Source organism: Petaurus breviceps, unplaced genomic scaffold (genome assembly GCF_028583685.1).
Source record: "Petaurus breviceps papuanus isolate PSGF00001 unplaced genomic scaffold, PetGlider_PUasm1.0 90822, whole genome shotgun sequence".
Lineage (NCBI taxonomy): Eukaryota > Metazoa > Chordata > Mammalia > Diprotodontia > Petauridae > Petaurus > Petaurus breviceps.
This window is the reverse complement of record NW_027187351.1, coordinates 14491016-14512798: the sequence shown is the minus strand read 5'-3', so window position 1 is coordinate 14512798 and position 21783 is coordinate 14491016. Positions and strand designations below refer to the sequence as shown.

The 21783-nt window shown below is 35.9% G+C and overlaps 1 pseudogene; it reads right to left on the bottom strand.

The window, feature by feature from the left end:
• Positions 1–3710: 3710 nt before the first annotated feature.
• LOC138148161 (B-cell receptor-associated protein 31 pseudogene) lies at positions 3711–4708 on the bottom strand (annotated as a pseudogene).
• Between the last annotated feature and the right edge of the window lie 17075 nt (positions 4709–21783).

Here is a 21783-nt window from a genome sequence, read left to right as displayed (position 1 = left end):
TAGATATGTATATATAAATTGGGTGTATATATGAGTTTCATATATGTCTCTGTGTGTATATATACATACATATATGTATAAAAGCATTCATACATGCATATTTTTAGGGAATTCTCTCAACTGAAAGCAATAGAACTTTTTGGAGAAGAATATTCATTAGCTTGGGCCAAAAGATAAAACTAAAAGCAAAGAAATTTATTAGCACATTAGAGAAAAATATTCTTGTTAATAATAGCTTCAGCCTTAGTATTATAGATTTGAAGATGTTTTCAAATGCTTGGGGTAGACATTTCCCTAATTCATTGACAGGTTTGAGGTCTGTCCATTATGCTCAAACTGGTTTAGCCCATCTGCCAAAACAGCTTACCAGGTGTGGCTACTATGCATGGTAAAGCTTCTTGGAACCACAGTTAAGAGGTGAGTGATGGGTTAGACATCAAAAGTGGATGAGCAGCCCTGAAAAGGACTTGTCAAGCCCTCACACCAGAGGTGCTAATAGTCCCTTAACACCCCATATACCCCTATATGCATATATTGCACACATATATGCATGTGCAATATATACAGATATTGTGATTGTATATATGAATATATGTATATACATACACATATAAATGAATATGCAGTATATGCATCAATAATTTTTCTTGCTTTCATTTTGATTCCTATGTTTTATTTATTAGGAAGGTATATTATGTTACACAGTTAACAGGTATAAAGCCAGCATAAGTGAAGGATTCCTGAATTTTGGAGTGTAGGAACTTCTCCCTATCTTAATCTTAGAGAGTTGCCTGAGGTGCAGAAACCTTAAGTGACTTGCCCACAGCCACAGAGCCAGTAAGTGTCAGTGATGTTAAAAACTTGACTCCAATTTCAGCTCTTTATGCACTATATCACCCTCTCTCCATTAACCATGTTTTAAATACTGAACTTTTTTTCAAACTAGAATAGTAATATATACTTCATTTTAATTAGGTAGCACTTTTTAATTATATGCTTTATTGAAAAAGATCTATTTCATTCTGTGGTAATTTGCCATTCTTCCCAAATTTTTTATTTGATATGCTGCTTGTGTATTCTTAGAATCTGAGTTTTTAATTGCACCATTATGATACATTGATTAGAAGACTAAAAATTACTTCAAACATATATTAATTGTTTTCCAATTTTAGATCACCATAAAGCCTAATGTGTGTGCCTGCATACACATATTGATTTCAATTTCCTGATTACAGGCATTTTGGGTCCATAACGTTTCAGATGTTGGAACACTGTGTTTAGTGTTTGAACACAATGTTTGCTGGGGAATTAATTTTTCTCTCATGGAGATATTATGCTGCATGCTTAATAATCTATTAGTCCTTTGTTCAATGTGACCTCTTAAGTTTATTCAGGAGTCATTCATAATTTAAAACTATCAGGTGACTAAAAATGCTTGGTGAATATTTCCCAGTACAATTGTACGCTTAAAGTTGCTTAATTAAGTCCCCTGTAGCTCTCCATTATTTAATTGAATATTCATTCATTCAATAAGAACTTATTGAGGGGCAGCTAGGTGGTGCAGAGAGTAAGAGCACCAGCCCTGGAATTGGGAGGACCCAGGGGATTGTTTTTGGCCTCAGATACTTAACACCCACACACAAAAAAACTGGCCCTGTAACCTTGGGCAAGTTACTTAACCCCAATTGCTTTAAAAAAAAAAAAGAACTTATTGAGCCCTTATTATATATGAGGCCCCAAAGAATGGGGCTCTGAAGAAGCCAACTATTTAGTTATAGAATAGAAATAGACATAGATATTAATATCAATATCAATACATAGATATTTTATTAATAACTGTGACACCATTAGTGTAGTGAATTCAGTGAAACTCCTTTTATCCATGCAGATTGGTGATTTGTCTAAAGCTTGTACAGTTGACCAAAATAGTGTCACAAAGTGACAAAAAGCTAGTGTGTATCAGAGGTAAGACTTGAGACAGTTTTATAGCCCCAAATGAAACTACCTTTTACAACAACAATAATTCACATTTGCATAATGATTAAAAGTTTATAAAACACTGCCTTCACAACAACCCAATGTGGTCTGCAGGAAAATTATATTTTCCCCATTGCCTAAATGAGCAAAACAATGTTTGAAGATACCAAACAGCTTTCCCACAGTTGGGCAGCCAGGAATTCAGGCTTTCAGCTTCCATTAAACCACATTGCAATTTATACAAAGTGTGACTCACAAGCCCTACCATTTATTTTTTTCTACAAGCATAGGCGCATTTGTCTTCCCTATTCTGTACTGTTCTGTGTGCTTTTAAAGGTCTTTTCTCTAAATTACGATCAAGTGTAATGATAATAGACATTTAAAGAAAACATTAAAGTTTGCAAAATGCCTACCACAGTATCTCATGTATTCCTCCCAGGATCCTTGCAAGTATGGCACTCATTTTACAAAGGGCATAACTGAGGTTCAGAGAAGTTAATTCATTTTCCTAGTGTTATGCTGGTGCTGTGTCTTGGCTCCAAATCCAGTGCTCCAATACAGTGCTACCTCTCAGGTAGTAGGTAAATTGTTCTCCTTAGAAGATAGGAGAAGAATGAATCCTTTTAAGCTACAAGAATATAATTTGGGTGAAAACTATTCTCAAAATGATAACTATTAAATATATGTATTTCAAATTTCATAGTGCATAGCATTTCAAAATGTTCCTTAGAAATTTTTAAAATAAGATCCTACTTTCCACCATAAAGCTAATGACATTTTAATGTCATACACCTTTTGGTCATCAAACAATTTGAGGCAGAATACCTTAGTAATTTTCCCCTCTCTACCTGTCTCTGTCTCTCTCTTTTTCTCTCTCCCTGTGAAATGGCAAGCAAAGGAGTATTTTGCTCCTCATTTCAGTTATTCAAGTATTTAGTTCCTTGTTTCAGCTATTCAAGTACCTTTGAGCCTCACCTTTGATTGTGTCAAGTCTTTGTAGGAAACAGTATACATTGTGTTACTCTTAATAGGCCTAATGTCATCACATGGAGCCCACAGTGGGAGCAGTCCTTGTGAGCTGTGATATGGAACCATAGTGAGACCCGCTTACCTGTGAATCCAGGCAACAGTCAGATGAATCCAAGTAAGCCTGGGAGTGGCCAGCTCATGAAAGAGGAGTTGTGGAGTTTGGAAGTTAGCCTCAAGTAAGGATGAAAGGACCTTTACTTGGGCACTCAGTGCTGATGGATGAGATTTTATTTTTTGCTTTGATAAACAAACTTTATTTCTCCAAGAGAAGCTGAGAACTACTCCCAAACCAAGCCCAGAAGTACCCACACTGGAGAGAACATAAGATTCCATCCACAAAAAAACCCCCCAAAAACTAGAGGGCTCTTCATAGTAAAACAGCTACTACCTCAAACCATGAACCCAATCTCAGGTGCCCCCTCCTCAGACAGCAAACCCCTTTGCTCTTTGGAATAGGAAGAGATGAAGGTAGATGTGGGGGGACTAAATGAGAAGGGACCCAAGCTTGCAACCATCATATCTTCCCCTGCCCCCAATCCCCAATTGCTGGGGTTGTCCTCTAGATTCAGGGTAAGGCAAGTGAGGAGGGTTGGGTAGGGGGGTGGTTCAGTGGTCAAAATTGGTCAAAGTTTATTTACAAGCTGAGCAAAAAAGCCCAAAGCAAGTTGAGTCAGCAGTGCCTGGGCAAGACACGGGCCCCATTACCAAGGAAGTGAGGGTTGGATGGGGCAGGGAGCATTCCTTGCGTTCCCTGCTTTACAATGTGACCCAGAGAAAAGCAGCTGCTTGTGATGGGGAGGAATGGAAGCAGGAAGAGGATGGAAAGAGGAAGAGAGCCAACCCTTCACTCCTCTTTCTTGTCTTTCGGACAGTCCACTGCAGCCTGCAGGTGACCATGCTCCTCCAGCAGCCAATCATACTCTTTGGTTAGCCCTTCTGACTGCTTACACATGGCCAGAGCTTCATTTTCTGCTCTCTCCAGGTTTCGCTTGCTGACAGTCAGCTCCTCAGTGAGTTTCTTGAGTTCAGCCTTTAGGCTTTTGTTCTCCACCAGCACATCATCGCTCAGGTCCAATTTACCACAGTTGGTGCCAGCTCCCTTCTTCAGCTTGTCATTTTCTTCTATGTATTTCTTGGCAGCTTCGCTGGCACCTTCAGCTTGTTTTTTGAAGGCTTCATTGGAAGCCAACAGTGTGGCCTGCTGGGAGATAAGGGTCACCAGGTGTCTGAGCAGGAAAGACAGCAGCAGAGAGAAGCCAGCCATGTGGAGGTTCCTCTGGACTCCGAACAACTTCATGTGGAAGTGTTCCATGGCCCCAGGGTTATTCTAGAGGTTCACCTTCTCTGTCACATCATCATACTTCCTGATCTCCTGCACAGCATCAATGAGAAGCAGCACCAGGATAACAATGAGAACCACAAAAAAGTGATTGCCATAGCTTACCACCGGTTGTACCAGGCACGACTTAAAGATCTTCTGCCATCTTTTGGGAGAAATGAAAGGAACACAGAGCAATAGCACAACAAAGACCTCTGCATAGAGGAAGGTAGCAACCGCAGTCCACTGAAGACTCATCCTTGGTCACTAGCTGGTTTTGACATGGAAACAGAACAGACCAACCTTAGAAATGTCTGCACCACAGCTACAACATTTGACTGCTGGAACTCAAAACTCTCACACCCAAATCCCGCCCCTCAGACTTGTCCCTGGATGAGATTTCTAACTTCTTTGTGACCTAGGGGTGGAAGACCTTTGTTCTTTCCTCTACCCCTTAAGAGAGTACTTAGTAGTGATTGATAATATTGTAACTTAATTGTGACCTAGGGGTGGGTGACCTTTGTACTTTCCACTGACCCTTAAAGATGATTAACTTAAGGATGATTGGAAGCCACCTTCCCAGTTGAGATGAAAGAAAATTTTACCTGGGTACTCTAAATTGATTGAGGAGACTGTGACTTACTGAACTATCAGTTTTATTTAAGACTATGTGGCCACCTTAGTAATAAGTTGTCATGTTATATTTTTGTGAATGCTGTACTTTGGTTTCTGGAATGTTTTGCTGATGTTCACTGATGAATAAATGTTCACTGATGAATAAATAGAGAGTTCACTATACCATGTGATCAGAACCTTATTCACAGCAGCTGTCCTCAGGAACTTGGATATACACCTTTTATCTCTTTTTTCTCCTTTTTTTCCCCTTTTCTCCATTTTTTCTCTCTTTCCCTTCTCTCCCCTCCTTTACCTGTTCAAAATTTTATTTAGGCTCTAAACAGATATGTTGGCTTTGTAAGAAATAGAGTGGAGTGCCTAATATATAAAGTTGCTTTAATTGAAACATTACTAGTAATTGGGAGATCAAAGGGCCACCACAAGCTGTTTACAGAAAAGACCTGGGGGAACACTTCTATCATTTAACTGATCTTCTGGAAAAAAAATATACCATCTATATCAATCTACATGCTAGGCAGATATTCTGTTCATTAAGTATTCAGCTCTCCTTCTTTTGCATGTTGCTGTGATACACACATGCCTCCACAGGGAAGGGTAGAATAAGTGGAGATAATTCAAGATCTAGAATCAAGAGAGCTGATTTCTGAACTTGAACTCTCATTCTGTCACAACTTACTTTGTAAATCTCTGAGACTGTTTCCTTATCCATAAAATAGGGATTATAATGTGATATATCATCTTCAAGGGATTGTTAGGATCAAGTGAGATATTTTAAATAATGAGTGTTGCCAAGCTTAAAATATTATATACATGTAAATATTATTTTGGGTGTTTTGTTATTATTATGGAATCACTCTAATCTTGAGGTCTTGGACATTCAGATTAGTGAAATGAATATTGAAATAAAATTTTTTTCAAATAGTATAATTTTCTAATGTTTTCTCCTCAATGTAGATTGACCAAATGTTTTGTTTACTCTGCATCACTAAACTTGACATTACTTTTAAAAAAGAATACATACAATGAATGTAAGTAATCAGTACTTAACCATTTCTTCTAAATATAGAGGTTTTGGGGGAGAATTAATTCAAAATGGATCCTTCTTTTTTTGGCTTTTTTTTTTGAGGGGGGAAAGGCAGGGCAATTGGGGTTAAGTGATTTACCCAAGATCACATGGCTAGTAAGTGTTAAGTGGCCAGATTTGAACTGAGGTCATCCTGACTCCAGGGCCAGTGCTCTATTCAATGTGCTACCTACCCACCCCATAAATCCTTCTTAAGAAATAAATAATTTTATGTGGTCTTTTATAATGTGAACTATATTCCCTTCTCTTGTATTTTCTTTTCATCCGTGATTTACATGGCTCTGTTCTGTCTTGTTTCTCTTATTTCTCTGAACATTTCATTCTTCCTTACTGGTTCATCATTCCTATTCCAACACAAGCCCAAGATGCTATCTTAATCTCATCTTTCTTTTAGTTATATGCTCTCTCCCTCCTAAACTATTGATATAATTATCATCTCTATGCATAAAAAATGTCTGTTTGACACTTAATCTCTCTAATGGCAAGCCAAGTAGTACTTTGCTGCTTCTTTCAGCTATCTAAGTGCCTTTGAGCTTCATTTTTGATTTTATCAAGAGTCTCTGTTGGAAACAGTATACATTGTGTTGCCCTTAACAGGTCTAAGGGAGCTTGAAGACCTTCCCTGCCCTTAATAGGCCTAATATCACATGGAGTCCATGGTGGGAGGAGCTTGCCAAAAGAGCAGAACAGGAAGGGTGGAACAGGAAGGAGCAGAGCAGAGAAAAGTTCTAGCAGAGCTGGGATCACAGACAGCTAAGAGAGAGAATGTTTGTGATGTCACCACTCTGTTCTGTCTGTGTTGATGTTACTTTGTCAGAAACAAGCATTCTGTCTGTTGAAAGAGTATCTTACTATTGCTACAGAAGTCCTGAAAGAGGATTTTACCATTGTTACAGAAGTCCTGAAAGAGGACTTTACTGTTGATTTCTGTTTGATTTCTCAGACAGAAGCCTTGTCTGTTGATTTGTGTTACTTTGTCAGACAAAAAACTAATTGAGATGATAGTGCCAGTAATGTGTATAAATGTTGTTGTAGTTCTCTCTGTTAAGCTTAATGTGTTTAAATATTATTGTAGCTCTGTTAAGCATAATGTGTTTAAATATTATTGTAGCTCTGTTAAGCTTTGTCTTCCTAGAAACCGAAGCTGTGAAGAGTTTGGAGTGGAGCTGTCCCCATAAGCTGAAACATGAAATAGGGGTGGAGATCTGCCTATATGTGAAGTCAGCCTTGAGTCAAGATGGAAGAGGACTTTACTTGAGTACTGTGTATTGATTGAAAAGATTGTGACTTATTGAATGATATGTTTTGTTTAAGACTATGTGGCCACCTTAGTTATAAGTTGTTATGCTATCTTGTTTTGAATGTTGTGCTTTAGTTTCTTGGATGTTTTGCTTTAGTTGACTGCTGAATCAATAGAAAGTTCAATATACTATGTGATTAGATCTTTAAAGTTATTCACAGCAGCAGTACTCAGGAGAACTGCTCATGATTGGCTTTACGATCTTTCATGTACTCAAGTTGCATATTTCTGTACTTGATGATAAGAAAGACCTGTTTTCTAATCCTGCCTCAGACACTCAATAGATAATGTGGCTATAGGAGAGTCAATTACTTGCTTTTAATTTCAGTATCCTCCTCTGTAAAGTGGTAACAATAGCACCAACCACAGGGGGTTATTGATAAGATGTAATGAGATGATCACACACACACACACACACACACACACACACACACACACACACACACGAGAAAATCTTTGTTAGCCTTAATTCTCTGTAAAAATTTCTAGGATACATTATTATGCAAGTTATGATGACAGGCAATACCCAGAAGGCCTAGTATTAATGACTGAAACTTGTTCCAAGTGCCCTTGTTAACATGTGATTGTGAGAATGGGTTATTGTAACTATTTATTAAGGTGTAATTCCTTAATACCACAGATTAGCTAGTTGCCAACTTGATAAGTATATGAATAGGATTGTGGTGGCATAATAAGAGAAAGGTATTCTTTCCCCTCAAATAAGAGGCAATAGAGGGAGGCTCAGATTCTGTTCTTTGATAGTGTCATATTACATGTATTATTAATTAAAGCTAATGAAGAATCTACTCACTACATTTGGAGTGTTACAAACTTTTTCATGACCTCTTTTATCTCATACTCAGTGCTCTGTTCCAGGTAGGCATCTCATTGAATAGAACTCTGCATCTGGACTTAGATCTGAAATCAAATCTGGCCTCAGATACCAGCCATATGATCCTGGGCAAGTCACTCTTAATCCACAAAAGAAGGAAATGGAAAACTATTTCAGTATCTTTGCCAGGAAAACCCCATGGATAATATTATCATGATGTGGTCCACAGGGTCTTGAAGAGATGTACATGACTGAATTACTCAACAACAACAGCTGAGCAACAGTGCTGTGAATCTTATCGTACTATATATTAGCTTGGCACAGCCATGAACAATTGGTGTTTTTCCAATTAGTTAGATGTGACTTTATTTGTGTGAAAAGTGTTTTGTAGTTGTGTTAATATAGGTCCTGGGTTTGTTCTGGTAGGTAGATTCCCAAATATTTTATAATGTCTACAGTAATTTTAAATGGGATTTCTCTTTCTATCTCTTGCTGTTGGATTTCATTAGAAATATGCAGGAATACCATGGATTTATGTGGATTTATTTTATATCCTGCAACTTTGCAAAATTTATTTATTGTCTCAAGTAGTTCTTTACTTGATTCTTTAGGATTCTCTAAGTATATCATCATATCATCCACAAAGAGTGATAACTTGGTCTCTTCTTTGACTAATTTGAATCCTTTGAATTTTTTTTTTAAGCAATGAAGGTTAAGTAACTTGCTCAAGGTTACACAGAGAGCTATTTCTGGGTGTGATGCTGAGTGTCTGAGCCCGGGATTCGATCTCCAGGTCATCCCAACACTGGAGGCAGTGCTCTTACTTGCTGAGCCACCTGGCTTCCCCTAAGCAATTGGGGTTAAGTAACTTGCTCAACAATTCATGGCCAGGTGTTTCTGGATGGGTGCTAAGTGTAAAGCCTGGGACTCGATCTCCAGGTCATCCTGACACTGGAGCCTTACTCACTGTGCTACCTGGCCACCCCCTCATCCTTTGACTTCTTTTTCTTCTCTAATTGCTACTGCTAATATTTCTATTACCAGATTGAGTAAGAGGGGTGATAGTGGACAAACTTGTTTCACTCCTGGTCTTATTGGAAATGCTTCTAGCTTATCTCCATTACATATAATACTTGCTGATGGCTTTAAATAGATACTACTTACTATTTTAAGGAAGGCTCCATTCATTCCCATACTTTCTAGTGTTTTTAATAGGAATGGATGTTATACTTTGTGAACAGCCTTTTCTGTATCTATTGAAATAATCATGTGGTTTCTGCTAGTTTGTTGTTTATATGATCAATTATACTGATGGTTTTCCTAATATTAAATCATCCTTGCATTCCTGGAATAAATCGTATCTGATTTAAGTGTATTATTCTTGTGATCAATTGCTGAAGTCTTTTTGCTAATATTTTATTTAAAATTTTTGCGTCTATATTCATGAGGGAAATTGGTCTATAATTTTCTTTTACCATTTTGTTTCTTCTTGATTTAGGTATCAGTACCATGTTTTTCTCATAAAAAGAATTTGATAGGACTCCTTCTTCACTAATTTTCCCAAATAGTTTTTAGACTATTGAAGTCAATTGTTATTTAATTGTTTCATAGAATTTGCTGGTAAATCCATCTGGCTCTGGAGATGTTTTCCTAGGGAGTTGACTGATGGCTTCTTCAATTTCTTTGACTAAAATGGGGTTATTTAAGTAATTTATTTCCTCTTCAGTTAATCTGGGCAGCTTATATTTTTGTAAATATTCATCCATTTCCCTAAGATTGTCAAATTTATGTGCATATAGTTTGGCAAAATAATTCCTAATTTTTTGAATTTCCTCTTCATTGGAGGTAGATTCACCCTTTTCATTTTTGATACTCATAATTTGGTTTTCTTCTTTCTTTTTTATCATATTGGTTAAGGGTCTATCAATTTTATTTGTTTTTTCATAAAACTAGCTCTTAGTTTTATTTATTAATTCAATAATTTTCTTAATTTCAATTTTATTAATCTCTCCTTTGATTTTCATTATTTCTAATTTAGTATTTAATTTGGGGATTTTATATTTGTTCTTTTTCTAACTTTTTCATTTGCATGCCCAACTCATTGACCTCCCTTTTCTCTAATTTATTCATGTATGCACTCAGGGATATAAAACTTCCCCTAAGAACTGCCTTTGCTTAATCCCACAAATTTTGGTATGTTGTCTCATTATTGTCAGTCTCTTGAATGAGGTTACTGATTGTTTCTCTGATTTCTTGTTTGACCCACTCATTCTTTAGGATTAAATTGTTTAGTTTCTAATTAGTTTTTAGTCTATCTTTCCATGGCCCTTTATTTCATATGATTTTTATTGCATCATAATCTGAAAATGATGCATTTAATATTTCTGCACTGAATTGTGAGGTTTTAATCTCCTAGTATATGGTTGATTTTTGTGTATGTGCTATGTACTGCTGAGAAGAAGGTATTTTCCCTTTTTATCCCCATTAAGTTTTCTCCAGAGTTCTATCATACCTACCCTCTCTAAAATTCTATTCACCTCCTTAACTTCTTTCTTGGTTATTTTGAGGTTGGATTTATCAAGTTCAGAGAGGGGGAGATTAATGTCCCTCACTAGTATAGTTTTGCTATCTATTTCTTCCTCTAATTCCCTTACCTTCTCCTCTAGGAATTTGGATGCTATACCAATTGGTGCATATATGTTAAGTAATAATATTTCTTCATTTTCAGTGGTGCCTTTTAGCAGGATATAGTTTCCTTCCTTATCTCTTTTAATTAGATCAGTTTTTGCTTTTGCTTTATTTGAGATAAGGATTGCTACCCTCCCCTTTTTTTTTTACTTTAGCTGAGGCATGATATATTTTATTCCAACTTTTGTCTTTACCCTGTGTGTAGCCCTCTGTTTCAGATATGTTTCTTGTAAACAGCTTATTGTAGGATTATGGTTTTTAATCCATTCTGCTATCTGCCTCCATTTTATGGGAGAGTTCATTCCATTCACATTTACAGTTATGATTACTATCTTTCTCTTGCCCTCCATCCTATTCCCTCCCCTGTTTATGCTTATATTTTTCTCCCCTTCTTCCTTCCTTTCCTTAAGAGTTTTCCTTATGACCATCACCTCCCTTAGTATTCCCTTCTTATCAGCCTCCCTCCCTTTTCCTCCCCTTCCCCCTTACTTCTTCCCTCCCTTTTAAACTCCCCTCCCTTTCTTAACCTTTCCCCCTGCTACTGCCTGTAGGATATTTTTATACTTAATGTGGTATGTTATTTCTCCCTCACACCTAGAGTGACAGGAACAAATCTCATGCAAAGCTCCTCTCCCTCCCCTCTTTACCTCTATTATGATAGGTTTTTTTTTCTCTTCTTGATAGATTTTTATGCTTAACTGGTTGTGTTATTCCCTCCTTGCACCAGAACCAATGAGGGAAAAGCTCATATAATACTAACCTCCCTCCCTTCTTTCCCTCTGCTATATTGTTTTTATGCCTCTTTGTGCGGCATAATTTACCCTTTTCTACTTGATTCTTTCCTCTTCTTCCATTGCAGTCCCTTTGTAGCCCTTAATAAGGTTTTTTTCTAAATGGTCATTTTGTATAATTTATACTCATCCCCTCTACTTGTCTATAAACAGTTTGCTCTTATTAAATAACAGTGTGTGTGTGTGTGTTTTCTTTTTTACCTTTCTATGTCTCTCTTGCATCTTGTAATTGGAGGTTGAATTTTCCATTGAGCTCTTTTTCATCAGGAAGGTCTGGAAATCCATCATATTGTTAAATGACTATCTTCTTGCCTGGAAGAATATGCTCAGTGTCACTGGATAGGTGATCCATGGGTGTAAACGGAGCTCTTTTGCCTTGCAAAAAAATTATATTCCACTTTCTTCGATCTTTCAGTGTAGAGGCTGCCAAATCCTGTGCAATCCTAACTGTGGTTTCGTGATATTTCAATGTTTTCTTTCTGGCCGCTTGAAGTATTTTCTCCTTTACCTGGTAGTTCTGGAGTTTGGCCACAACATTTTGAAGACTTTTCAATTTGGGATCTCTTTCAGGAGGTGTCCAGTGGATTCTCTTCATTTCTATTTTACCCTCTGGTTCTAGTATCTCAGGGCAGTTTTCCTTGATGAGCTCTTGGAAGATGTTGTCCAGGCTCATTTTTTCATTGTGATTTTCTGGTAGGCCTATGATTCTCAGATTATCTCTCCTGGATCTTTTTTCCAGGTAAATTATTTTTCCATTGAGATATTTTACCTCTTTTTCTAGTTTTTTATTCTTGATGTTTTGATTGACTAATTCTTGGTTCCTCATAGAGTTATTTGCTTCAATTTGGTTGATTCTAGTTTTTAGTGAATTATTTTCCTCGGTTAGTTTTTGGAGTTTATTTTCCATATCACACATTTTCCTTTTTAAAGAGCTGTTTTCTTCATTGTAAAGTTTTTCTAATTTTGCAATTTTGATATTAAAAGAATTATTCATTTTATTTTCTATCTCTCTAATTTTGTTTTCAAAGTTCCTTTTGAGCTCATCTGAAAATGCTTTCTGTGCTTGAGACCAGTTACCTGTTGAAGGCTTCAGCTGTGGGTGTGGAGTCAATACTGTCTCCCTCTGAATTTGGTTCCTCCCTCTCATGATAGGAGGACTCCAGAGTCTTTGTCTTTGCAGTCTGTTTTCTACCCATTTTGAGGAAGGTCCCTAGCCAGGACTTTCCTCTAGGGTTCCCAAGCCTTTACTGTTTAAGGTTTTGCCCTGGGGCAATAATTACTATGTTTTCAGGGTCAGAGGGGAGAACTGGAGCAGCTGGGGTTCACTCTCCCATCCTGGTCCCTGGAGGTCCAGATAGGGGCTTTTTAAGTTTCTGGGCTGTGGATTGGTAGTCCCAGGAGTAGTTGCTGCCCCTGCCAGGGGCCCTGCATTTGATTCTTACCCTGCTCCATCCAGTCGCAGCCCTGCAGTGAAAGGCCTGGCAATGGCACTTGTGGTTGGTGGGTCAATTTGCTGCCAGGTTGATTATGCCTTGTCTGGGCCTCTCTCTCTGTGTCAAGGTGTCCAGGACTCTGTCTGCACACCCTGGCATCTGGTCCTCTACCTTGTTGTACTATAGACAAGAAAGGAGTCACATAATTATCACCATATAATTAGTTGTAATGTTAATGGGAATTTGAAGATCTTCCCTGCCCCTTGATGGGCTTAAGTGAATTTGATGACCTTCTCTGATTTGAAAATATGCTCTGCTCCTTAATAGGCTGAATATGGTCACATGGAGCCTGTGTTGGGAGGCTTGATTTTCAGGAATGGCTCACACCTAACATTACTTTGTTAATGGGCAGTGGTTCATGAGGGTTGTGACCTTCTCTGACCCTGGAGAAGGCTGTATATACCCTGATGTGGGGTTTTGCTTTGGGACTCACTAATGGGAGGTGTGATATGGCCAGATGAGACTCTGGGCAGCTCTTAAGCCCCTTGGCTTTGAAAATCCACATGTTGGTGCTTCTCTCTCTGGTAACTGAAGAGCTATGGATGTAACAGTCAGACAGCTGGAAGCCCTGTCAATTGTTCTGTTTCTCTGTCTGTATTTTGTTGTTTGCTTGTAACTTCTGTTTGTATTTTCTCTGAAGCTCAGGGTGCTGACTTTCCCCTCTGAACTAGATAAATGATATATGTTTGATTAAAGTAAGATGGTTAACGCCTTTTTGAGTTGCTTTCAGAAAAGCAGTTCAAAGAACCTGTGCTCCAGCCATCCTGGGTATGCTAGGGTGCTTGCTGCTACATTAGTAAACAGTCATACGTTAAAGTTGAATTGTCTACAACTCATGAAAAATTACATTACTAAGCCTTTGGCTCTGCATTAAGATCAGATGAATTATTCCCATCTACTCCTGCCCTTTTTGGCTAGGTTTGGAAAGTTCTAGTTCTCCTACCATTCATAAAGGTATTTTTGAAAAGTTGGCATGCATTAAAAATTCAAATAATTGAAATAATTTTCATTCCATTATATGAATTATAATACTGTATTTACCTGGTACTGTTGGGGAATGAGATGTTCCACATAAGTAGATTTTCTAGACAACTGAAACTTGATTCTTTAGGCAGTGATAAGAGTAGGGGGTAGGAAAGGTAGGCAGCTATCAAGGGCAGAGCACATGGGGAGATAAAACAAAAGATAGTTTAAAAAACATTTTTTAAATAAATGTCTATATTTTTAATGCTATAACAGGGAACTTTTCTTCCTCTGTAGGTATTTTTTTTTCTTGGAGTCAGTAGAGTCACATGTAGAAAACGCCCTCTAGACTGGGAATATGAGTAGCTGGGATAAAATCCTAAATCTTCCACTTAACTGTTTCTATTATGCCACTCATCTCATCTCTGGACTTCTTTTTTCCTAATATGTAAAACAAGGGGGTTGGCCTAGATATTCTTGAAGGTCATGTCAAGTTCAAGTTTGTAAGATTATTTAAGTTACCTATATTACAGAGAATACTCAAAGCCTCTGGTGAATAATGATATATTAGCAGCATAATTTTTAAATACATAGGATACAATTATCCAGCACTGCCTAGGGTATACCAAAGCCATATCTTCTCATTTTTCTTTTAGCAGAAATACTTATGAAAATTAAGCATTTATATGGACTTTTAAAGAATGTAATACACCTTATTAAATAGAATAGTCTGAAAAATAATTAACCTTTTCTTGATGACTCATGATCATAGTGAGGTGTGAAGGATGGTTTACTCCTATGTTCAATGGTTCTGGGCAGCTGCTGGCAATTCTGCTCTCTTTTCTTAAGCTGTCACCTGTCATTTCTCTGGATGTCATTTTTGAGCTAGGAATACCTCCTTCCTTCAAATCTTATGCTTCTCACATGTGGATAAATGTTACTTAGGAGGAAGAAAAGAAGAAACTGGATTACTAAATGTATAAAACTTTTATTTAGGAAAAAAAATAAGTACGTATCCTCTGTCTTATACATAGATGATTCTGAAAACATATATATTTTTAGAAACAATAGCATTGCTTTATTACATTTTGTGATTTTTCCATTAACATATAAGAATGTATATGAGAAGCATTTTTACCAACATGCAGAAAAAGTCTTTCAGATTTTTCAAAATGCTACTGATTTTAAAATGATAGGATCTTTTCCACTTATATATGTATATATATATACCTCAAGTAGATCTCTCAAAGAGAGAAAAATCCTATATACAATACACCAAAATGCTCAATCCAGCACTTTTTGGATAGCAAAGAAGTGGAAATGAAGTAAATGTACAATGAGTACAGAAAATGACTAAATAAATTATGGCACTTGAATATAAGGAGATATCATTGCATCATAGGAAAGAATGAATATGAACAATTAAAAGTATGGTACGTTGTAAATCAACTTATGCATGAATGTAAGGAGAACAAGAAAAATAATATATATAAGGACTACCCATAATAATTTAAAAATCTAAATGCTGTACAATTAAAATGACTAAGCATGACCGCAGGAGAAGAATTGACAAAATCCAACTCCTTACATTGCAGAGGTGGTAAGCCATTATCAAGGAATGCTTAATGCACAGTAAGATAGAGTCAATATATTAGTTAGTTTTGCAGCTTTTGTTTTCTCTTAAAATTTTTGTTAAAATGGATGACTTTTTGGGTAGAAAATAAGTGGAGCAGAATAAAAATAAATGTGATATAAACACAAAAGGCATCAATAAATAGATGAAGTATAAAATAAAATAGTGCTATGATATTAGATTTGAAGCTGGAAGGTAACTATTGACCATGTGATAGACAAAAGATATGATTATCTAAAAGCTGTAAATCTCATTGAGATATATTAATTACTATGAGGATTGAAAGTCATTGCAGGACTTGCTAATTCATAAAACTGCTTCAAAAGCTATTCTGATAAGCCCAAGGGTTCAGAAAAATTCAATGACCCACCAGTAAATAGGTTATGGACTAAATAGTTCTCATTAGTCTTTATTTCTTTTAAAAAAAGGTCACTTGGTATGGTGTTAAATCACTGTTAGGCATTGTTCATTTGGTTGTAATAAGTGCCATTCAGAAACCAAATTTCTTAAAATGCATAAATATGTAAACATGTGGTTTACCTCAAATGGTTAAAGCTTTGGGGTTTTACTAACTGTAAGAGGTCACCTCAGTCCAGGAGTGGTTGACTTGAATACTGAGGAAGGAAGTGGTTAATGCAATGGAACAGCATATTAGCAGTTGGAGAGATAGAATCTAATTTCTACCGCAAGCATAAATGTACTCAATATAATACCATTTCATCATAAATGAAAATGGATGTTAACTCTATTGAGTCTTCCTCTTTTAAGCTAATAGCTGTATTTTTTAAATAATGAGGTTGTGATGGAACTTGAATACAAAAGGTCTACTGGTGACTTTTTTCATAATGGAGAGATTATTTTTTGGTTTATTTTTGAAGTGAACCATTCCAAAAATTGTCTACATAAATCTTTCTATAAACAAATATTTTTTTTAAATAATCAGTCATTTTTCTGTAGAATTTAGCTACCCGATAGTACACCCTACAGTACAAGGAACAACTTTGTTGCAATGGAAATATCACTATTTTGGGAATCAGCTGACTTGAGTTAAAATGCTAATAGCTATGTGACTTTGAAAAAAGAACTCAATACCACTGAGTCTTAGTTACCTTATCTGTAAAAAGAAAGTTGGACTAGAAGGCCTCTGAGGTCCCTTTGAGCTATAAATCTGGACCTTGCCATCTGTGATACTAATGTAATTTTAGATTTTTGGATTCTTTGCATCAGCCCTCAAGTTGAGGTTCCATTTATGTTTTTGTCCCCCAAATAGTGTGTGAGCTTCTTGAAATTGGAGGCTGTGCAGTTTGTTTATTTATGTTCCCAGCTGTTAACACAAAGCTTAGCTCATAGTAAACATAAAATAAATATTTTTTCACACATTCATTCATTCAAAGGTCAAACTTCATATATATACATATAAAAACAAATTATATTACATATTACAATATATAAAATTTCAAATTATGTATTCACAATTATATACACACATACAATCCAGTGCAATTTATGTAGAATTTAGAATAGTATGATCTGGGTTTGGATACCTGCTCTGCTACTTATTACCTGTGAGACACTGGGCAAATCATTTAAATTTTCTTAGACACATCATTCCCATTTTTAAAATAGAGGGGTTGAAATAAATGACTTCTAAGATTCCTTCAAGCAGCAAATCTATAATCCTATAATATAACTAAGCCTGTAACACCTCCAAACAATATAACCTGCAACACTTAAAGTAATGAATGTCAGAAAACTTATGAACCTCAAGCTGAAAATGATTTGGGACTTCAGGAAAGCCTGAAAATGACCTAGAAAAAATGTACATCTTCTATAATAGTGGGAAAATTTCCCACCATGCAAAAGATTAGCATGCATATTATTTCTAGAGTTAAAATAAAGTTTAAAATCAAACTACAAAAATTGTTAAACCAAAACAATGATGTCTTCTCTTTTCTTATGTGAGCTAGTAATGAGAACATAGCTTTTCATAAACATAACCTACATACATAAACATAATCTACATAATCTACAAACAAAATGCATACATTTTCCTAAATATCAAACAGGCCTATGTCATAATCAGTTTCTACAATTAAAAATAGGAAATATGTTTTGCTCAGTTTTTTTTCTGAAATGAATTTTGAAGTTTTAAATTGACCACAGATATTAATATTCTCAGAAATACTTGTCACTCTGTGATTTTTGAGGTGTCATTCTCCCTTACCTCCCACAACCAATCATTGATTATGTCTACTTGAATCTGTGAATAAAATACCTTTTTTAACTTTTCATCTCCATTCCCATTGCTACTGTTCCAGTATAAACTGGAACATGCATTAGTTTCTATCTGGACTATTGTATTAGACTTCAGCCTCTACCTTCTTTCTCCAATCTATCCTTCATGCTCCTTCAAAATTAATCTTTTTATTCACAGATCTGGTTATGTCATTTCCCAACCCCAAATACTTTGAAGGTTCCCTATTACTTTTTGAATAAAATTAAAATTCCTTAGCCTGGCACTACGATATTCACACTATATAGCATAGAAATAAACTAAAATATTTGTCACTTTTAAAAAATATACTAGGGGTGGCTAGGTGGTTCAGTGAATACAGAGCCAGCCCTGGAGTCAGGAGGTCCTGAGTTCAAATCTGGCCTAAGACACAAAAACTAGTCATTTGACCTTCAGCAAGTCACTTAACCCCAATTGCCCTGCCTTCCCCCTCCAAAAAAAAGAAAGAAAGAAAAGAGATATACTATACTTTTTTTTTTAAAAAAAGGCTTTTAAAATATAACATACATTTCCCAGTATCTTTTACCTCTCCCACCCTAGAAAGTCATTTCATATAATAAAGAATAAATAAGACTGAAGAAAAAATTAGGTAAATCCTACTGATACATTAATCAAATTATTTGTTGCCTTCCACATCTAGAGTAGGCAGCTATGGGGTATAGTGGATTGAGCACTGTGTCTGGAATCAGAAAAACCTGAGTTCAAAACCAGCCTCAGATACTTACATGCTGTGTGACCCTAGGCAAGATACTTAACCCTATTTTTCTCAGGTTCCTTATCTATAAAATGAGATGGAGAAGGAAATGGCATACCACTATGGTATTCTTGCCAAGAAAACACCAAATGGGGTCACAAAGATTTGAACAAGTCTGAAATGACTATATAACAACATCTATAGTTTCCCACTTCTGCCAAAAAAGGGAGAATGGTTGTGAATATGCATATCTCCTTATTGGGACCAAGCTTGGTTACTAATTTCAAAATATTTATTTTAGATTCTTTTTAGTCATCATTTGTTTCATTCTTATTATTCTGATAATAGTGTACACTGTTTTCCTGGGTCTACTTAATTTACTTTGTCTCAATGTAGCATGTATTCATATGTTTCTCTGTATTCATTATATTCATAATTTTATACAGTGCAGTAACATTCTAGTATATTCAGCTTTCAAAATTTGTTTTGCCATTTCCCAAGTGATCAAGATCTACTTTATTTCCTGGTCTTTTTACTATAAAAACAGACTAAAAATATTTTGCTTCATATGAGATCTTTCTTTTGATCATTTTCCTATTTATGTTATATCACCAAACAGTGGAAACCAAGGATGTGGCTATCTTATACCTAATACATTTTCCACATAATTCCAATATATTTTCTGTAATCATTTCACCCAGCTTACTATCTAGGACCTCCACTTCCTTGAGATTTCCATGGTGTGTGTGTGTGTGTGTGTGTGTGTGTGTGAGTTTACAAAATCTCCCCCAAATCTCTAAAGGATTGCCCCCCCTTTATTCTTTTTGGGATGGTTAAACACTTTCACCTTCCACAAAATAATAAAAATAAGTTGAAAATGCGTTTTTGTTGTTGTTGTTTGATGAATACATGACCTGAATTAAGTCATACCATGACAAATATTAGAATAGAAGCACATCACATACTCTTCACAACTCTGGCAACCATGGGAGAGAAGAGATCATGTTAGCATCAGAATGTTCCTGAAACTCCTTATGGGTACTTTGTACACAGGCAACAATGAAGAATTGTAGATAGTCCCCTAACGTCAACCAACTCCAAAGTATAGTCTCAATTCCCTTTAAGGAAAAAAAAATCAACCTTACTTGCATGGGTGTAGTGCTTAGAGTATAGCTCCTTCCACATTCTACCATTCTACTCTGCAATAATTGGAAAATATTTAAAAAATAAATAAAAATACTATAAAACACAGGTAAAATTACATTTTAAAACTAAGTCAATATGGGCCTTCAGGGATCTTTATTATGGATTAGTGGTCCCCATTTCTATTTGAGTTTGACATCACTGGTTTATTGGACCTTCTACAAATTAGTGACTTCAGGATTGTTAACAAGTAAATATTGATTTCTGGTATTCAAGAAGTCTGATATAAGCTGTATTAAAGGAGGGAGCAAAATGCTAAAACAAACAAAACAAAACAAAAAAAAAAAGAAAAATAACAATATAACAGCTCTTTAAGGAGTGACTGAATCTGAGAGACTCCTTGGAAGTTTTCAGACCTGCGTCTAAATGATTAGTAACATGATAATAACTCTTTGCAATTCGCTATCATTCTCTTAATGTAAAAACAAAATGTGACCATAAGCATGAACAGCACCAGGGATATAAGAGCTAAAAAAAAGGTGATGCTTCCTGTATAGGCATGGATCTTTATCATAGTCAGGGACAAATACCTACACTCACTACACAGGATTTCTACCTCCTTGAGAGCTCCATTGGGAGTGGAGGGAGGTTAGGAAATCTTCCTGAAATAAGCTGAAAATGAATATATAACATGAATTATATCATCCCACAAAAAGATAATCAGATTGAGCACCCTCAGTTGCAATGGAAAGGGATATAATTTTTAAGCAAACATGTAATAGAAGAGATCATACAAGATTAAAATGATAATTTCAATTGAATGAAATTATGAACTCTTTGCATGAATACATTTAATCCTATCAAGAAAAAAGTATTAATTTAGTCACTGAATTTATTATCTCTTCCATCTTTGCTTCTTCTGCATGATGTCTGGCACTTGGAAGGCACTTAATAAAAGTCTGTTGACAGACTGACTTGACATTGTGCCTTTCCTCATGATATACCTTAAATTTGAAATGTTCTTCCACACTTTCCAATTTTTGGAATACTATTGACCTTTTAAAATCTCTCCCAAATGCCACATCCTTAAATAAATCTTCCCCATGCCCCTTCCTCACTCCCCCACCCCACCCCCCAAGTAAACAATATCTTTTCCCTCCTTGGGCATCACATGCTATTTTATTTGGACTTCTCTCTAATCATGTGCTGTTTTGTATTATTTTTTGTGCATTTTTAAAAACATGCAGACTTGATGAGTACTGGAGTCATGACATACACAGCTGATTTCTTCACCAAAATCTACCACAGTTTTTTGCATAGTATAGCCACTCAATATTTGTTGGATTAAATGTCCTTTAAAATTTCTAATAGGAATGACATAGTTCTCATTTGGAAGAACTTGCTAAAGATTTAGAAAATATAGAATGCATGCAGAACTTACTGATTAAAAAAACAATTTCTTATGAAAACAATGGAAAGTATGTTTATTTTATATCCTTATTTTACATACCATTAAAAAAAGTCCTGATAAAAATTTAAGAACATGATCAATGAGCCAATTTAGGCTCTGTTGCTTATTTTCCTATAGTTCATAATTTAATTATGATTTTTAAATGAGTATAATTTTACAAAAATGTTAACATATTTCCTTCTTTTTTATCTTTCCTTTCTTCTCTTCCTCCTTCAGTCTCTACATCTCTTCCTCCCTTCCTTTTTCTTCCTCTTTATTCTTTCTTTCCTTCTTTCCTTCCCTCCCTCCTTCCCTCCCTCCTTCCTTCCTTCCTTCCTTTCTTCCTTCCTTCCTTCCTTCCTTCCTTCCTTCCTTCCTTCCTTCCTTCCTTCCTTCCTTCCTTCCTTCCTTCCTCTCTCTTCTTCCTTCCTTCCTTCCTTCCTTCCTTCCTTCCTTCCT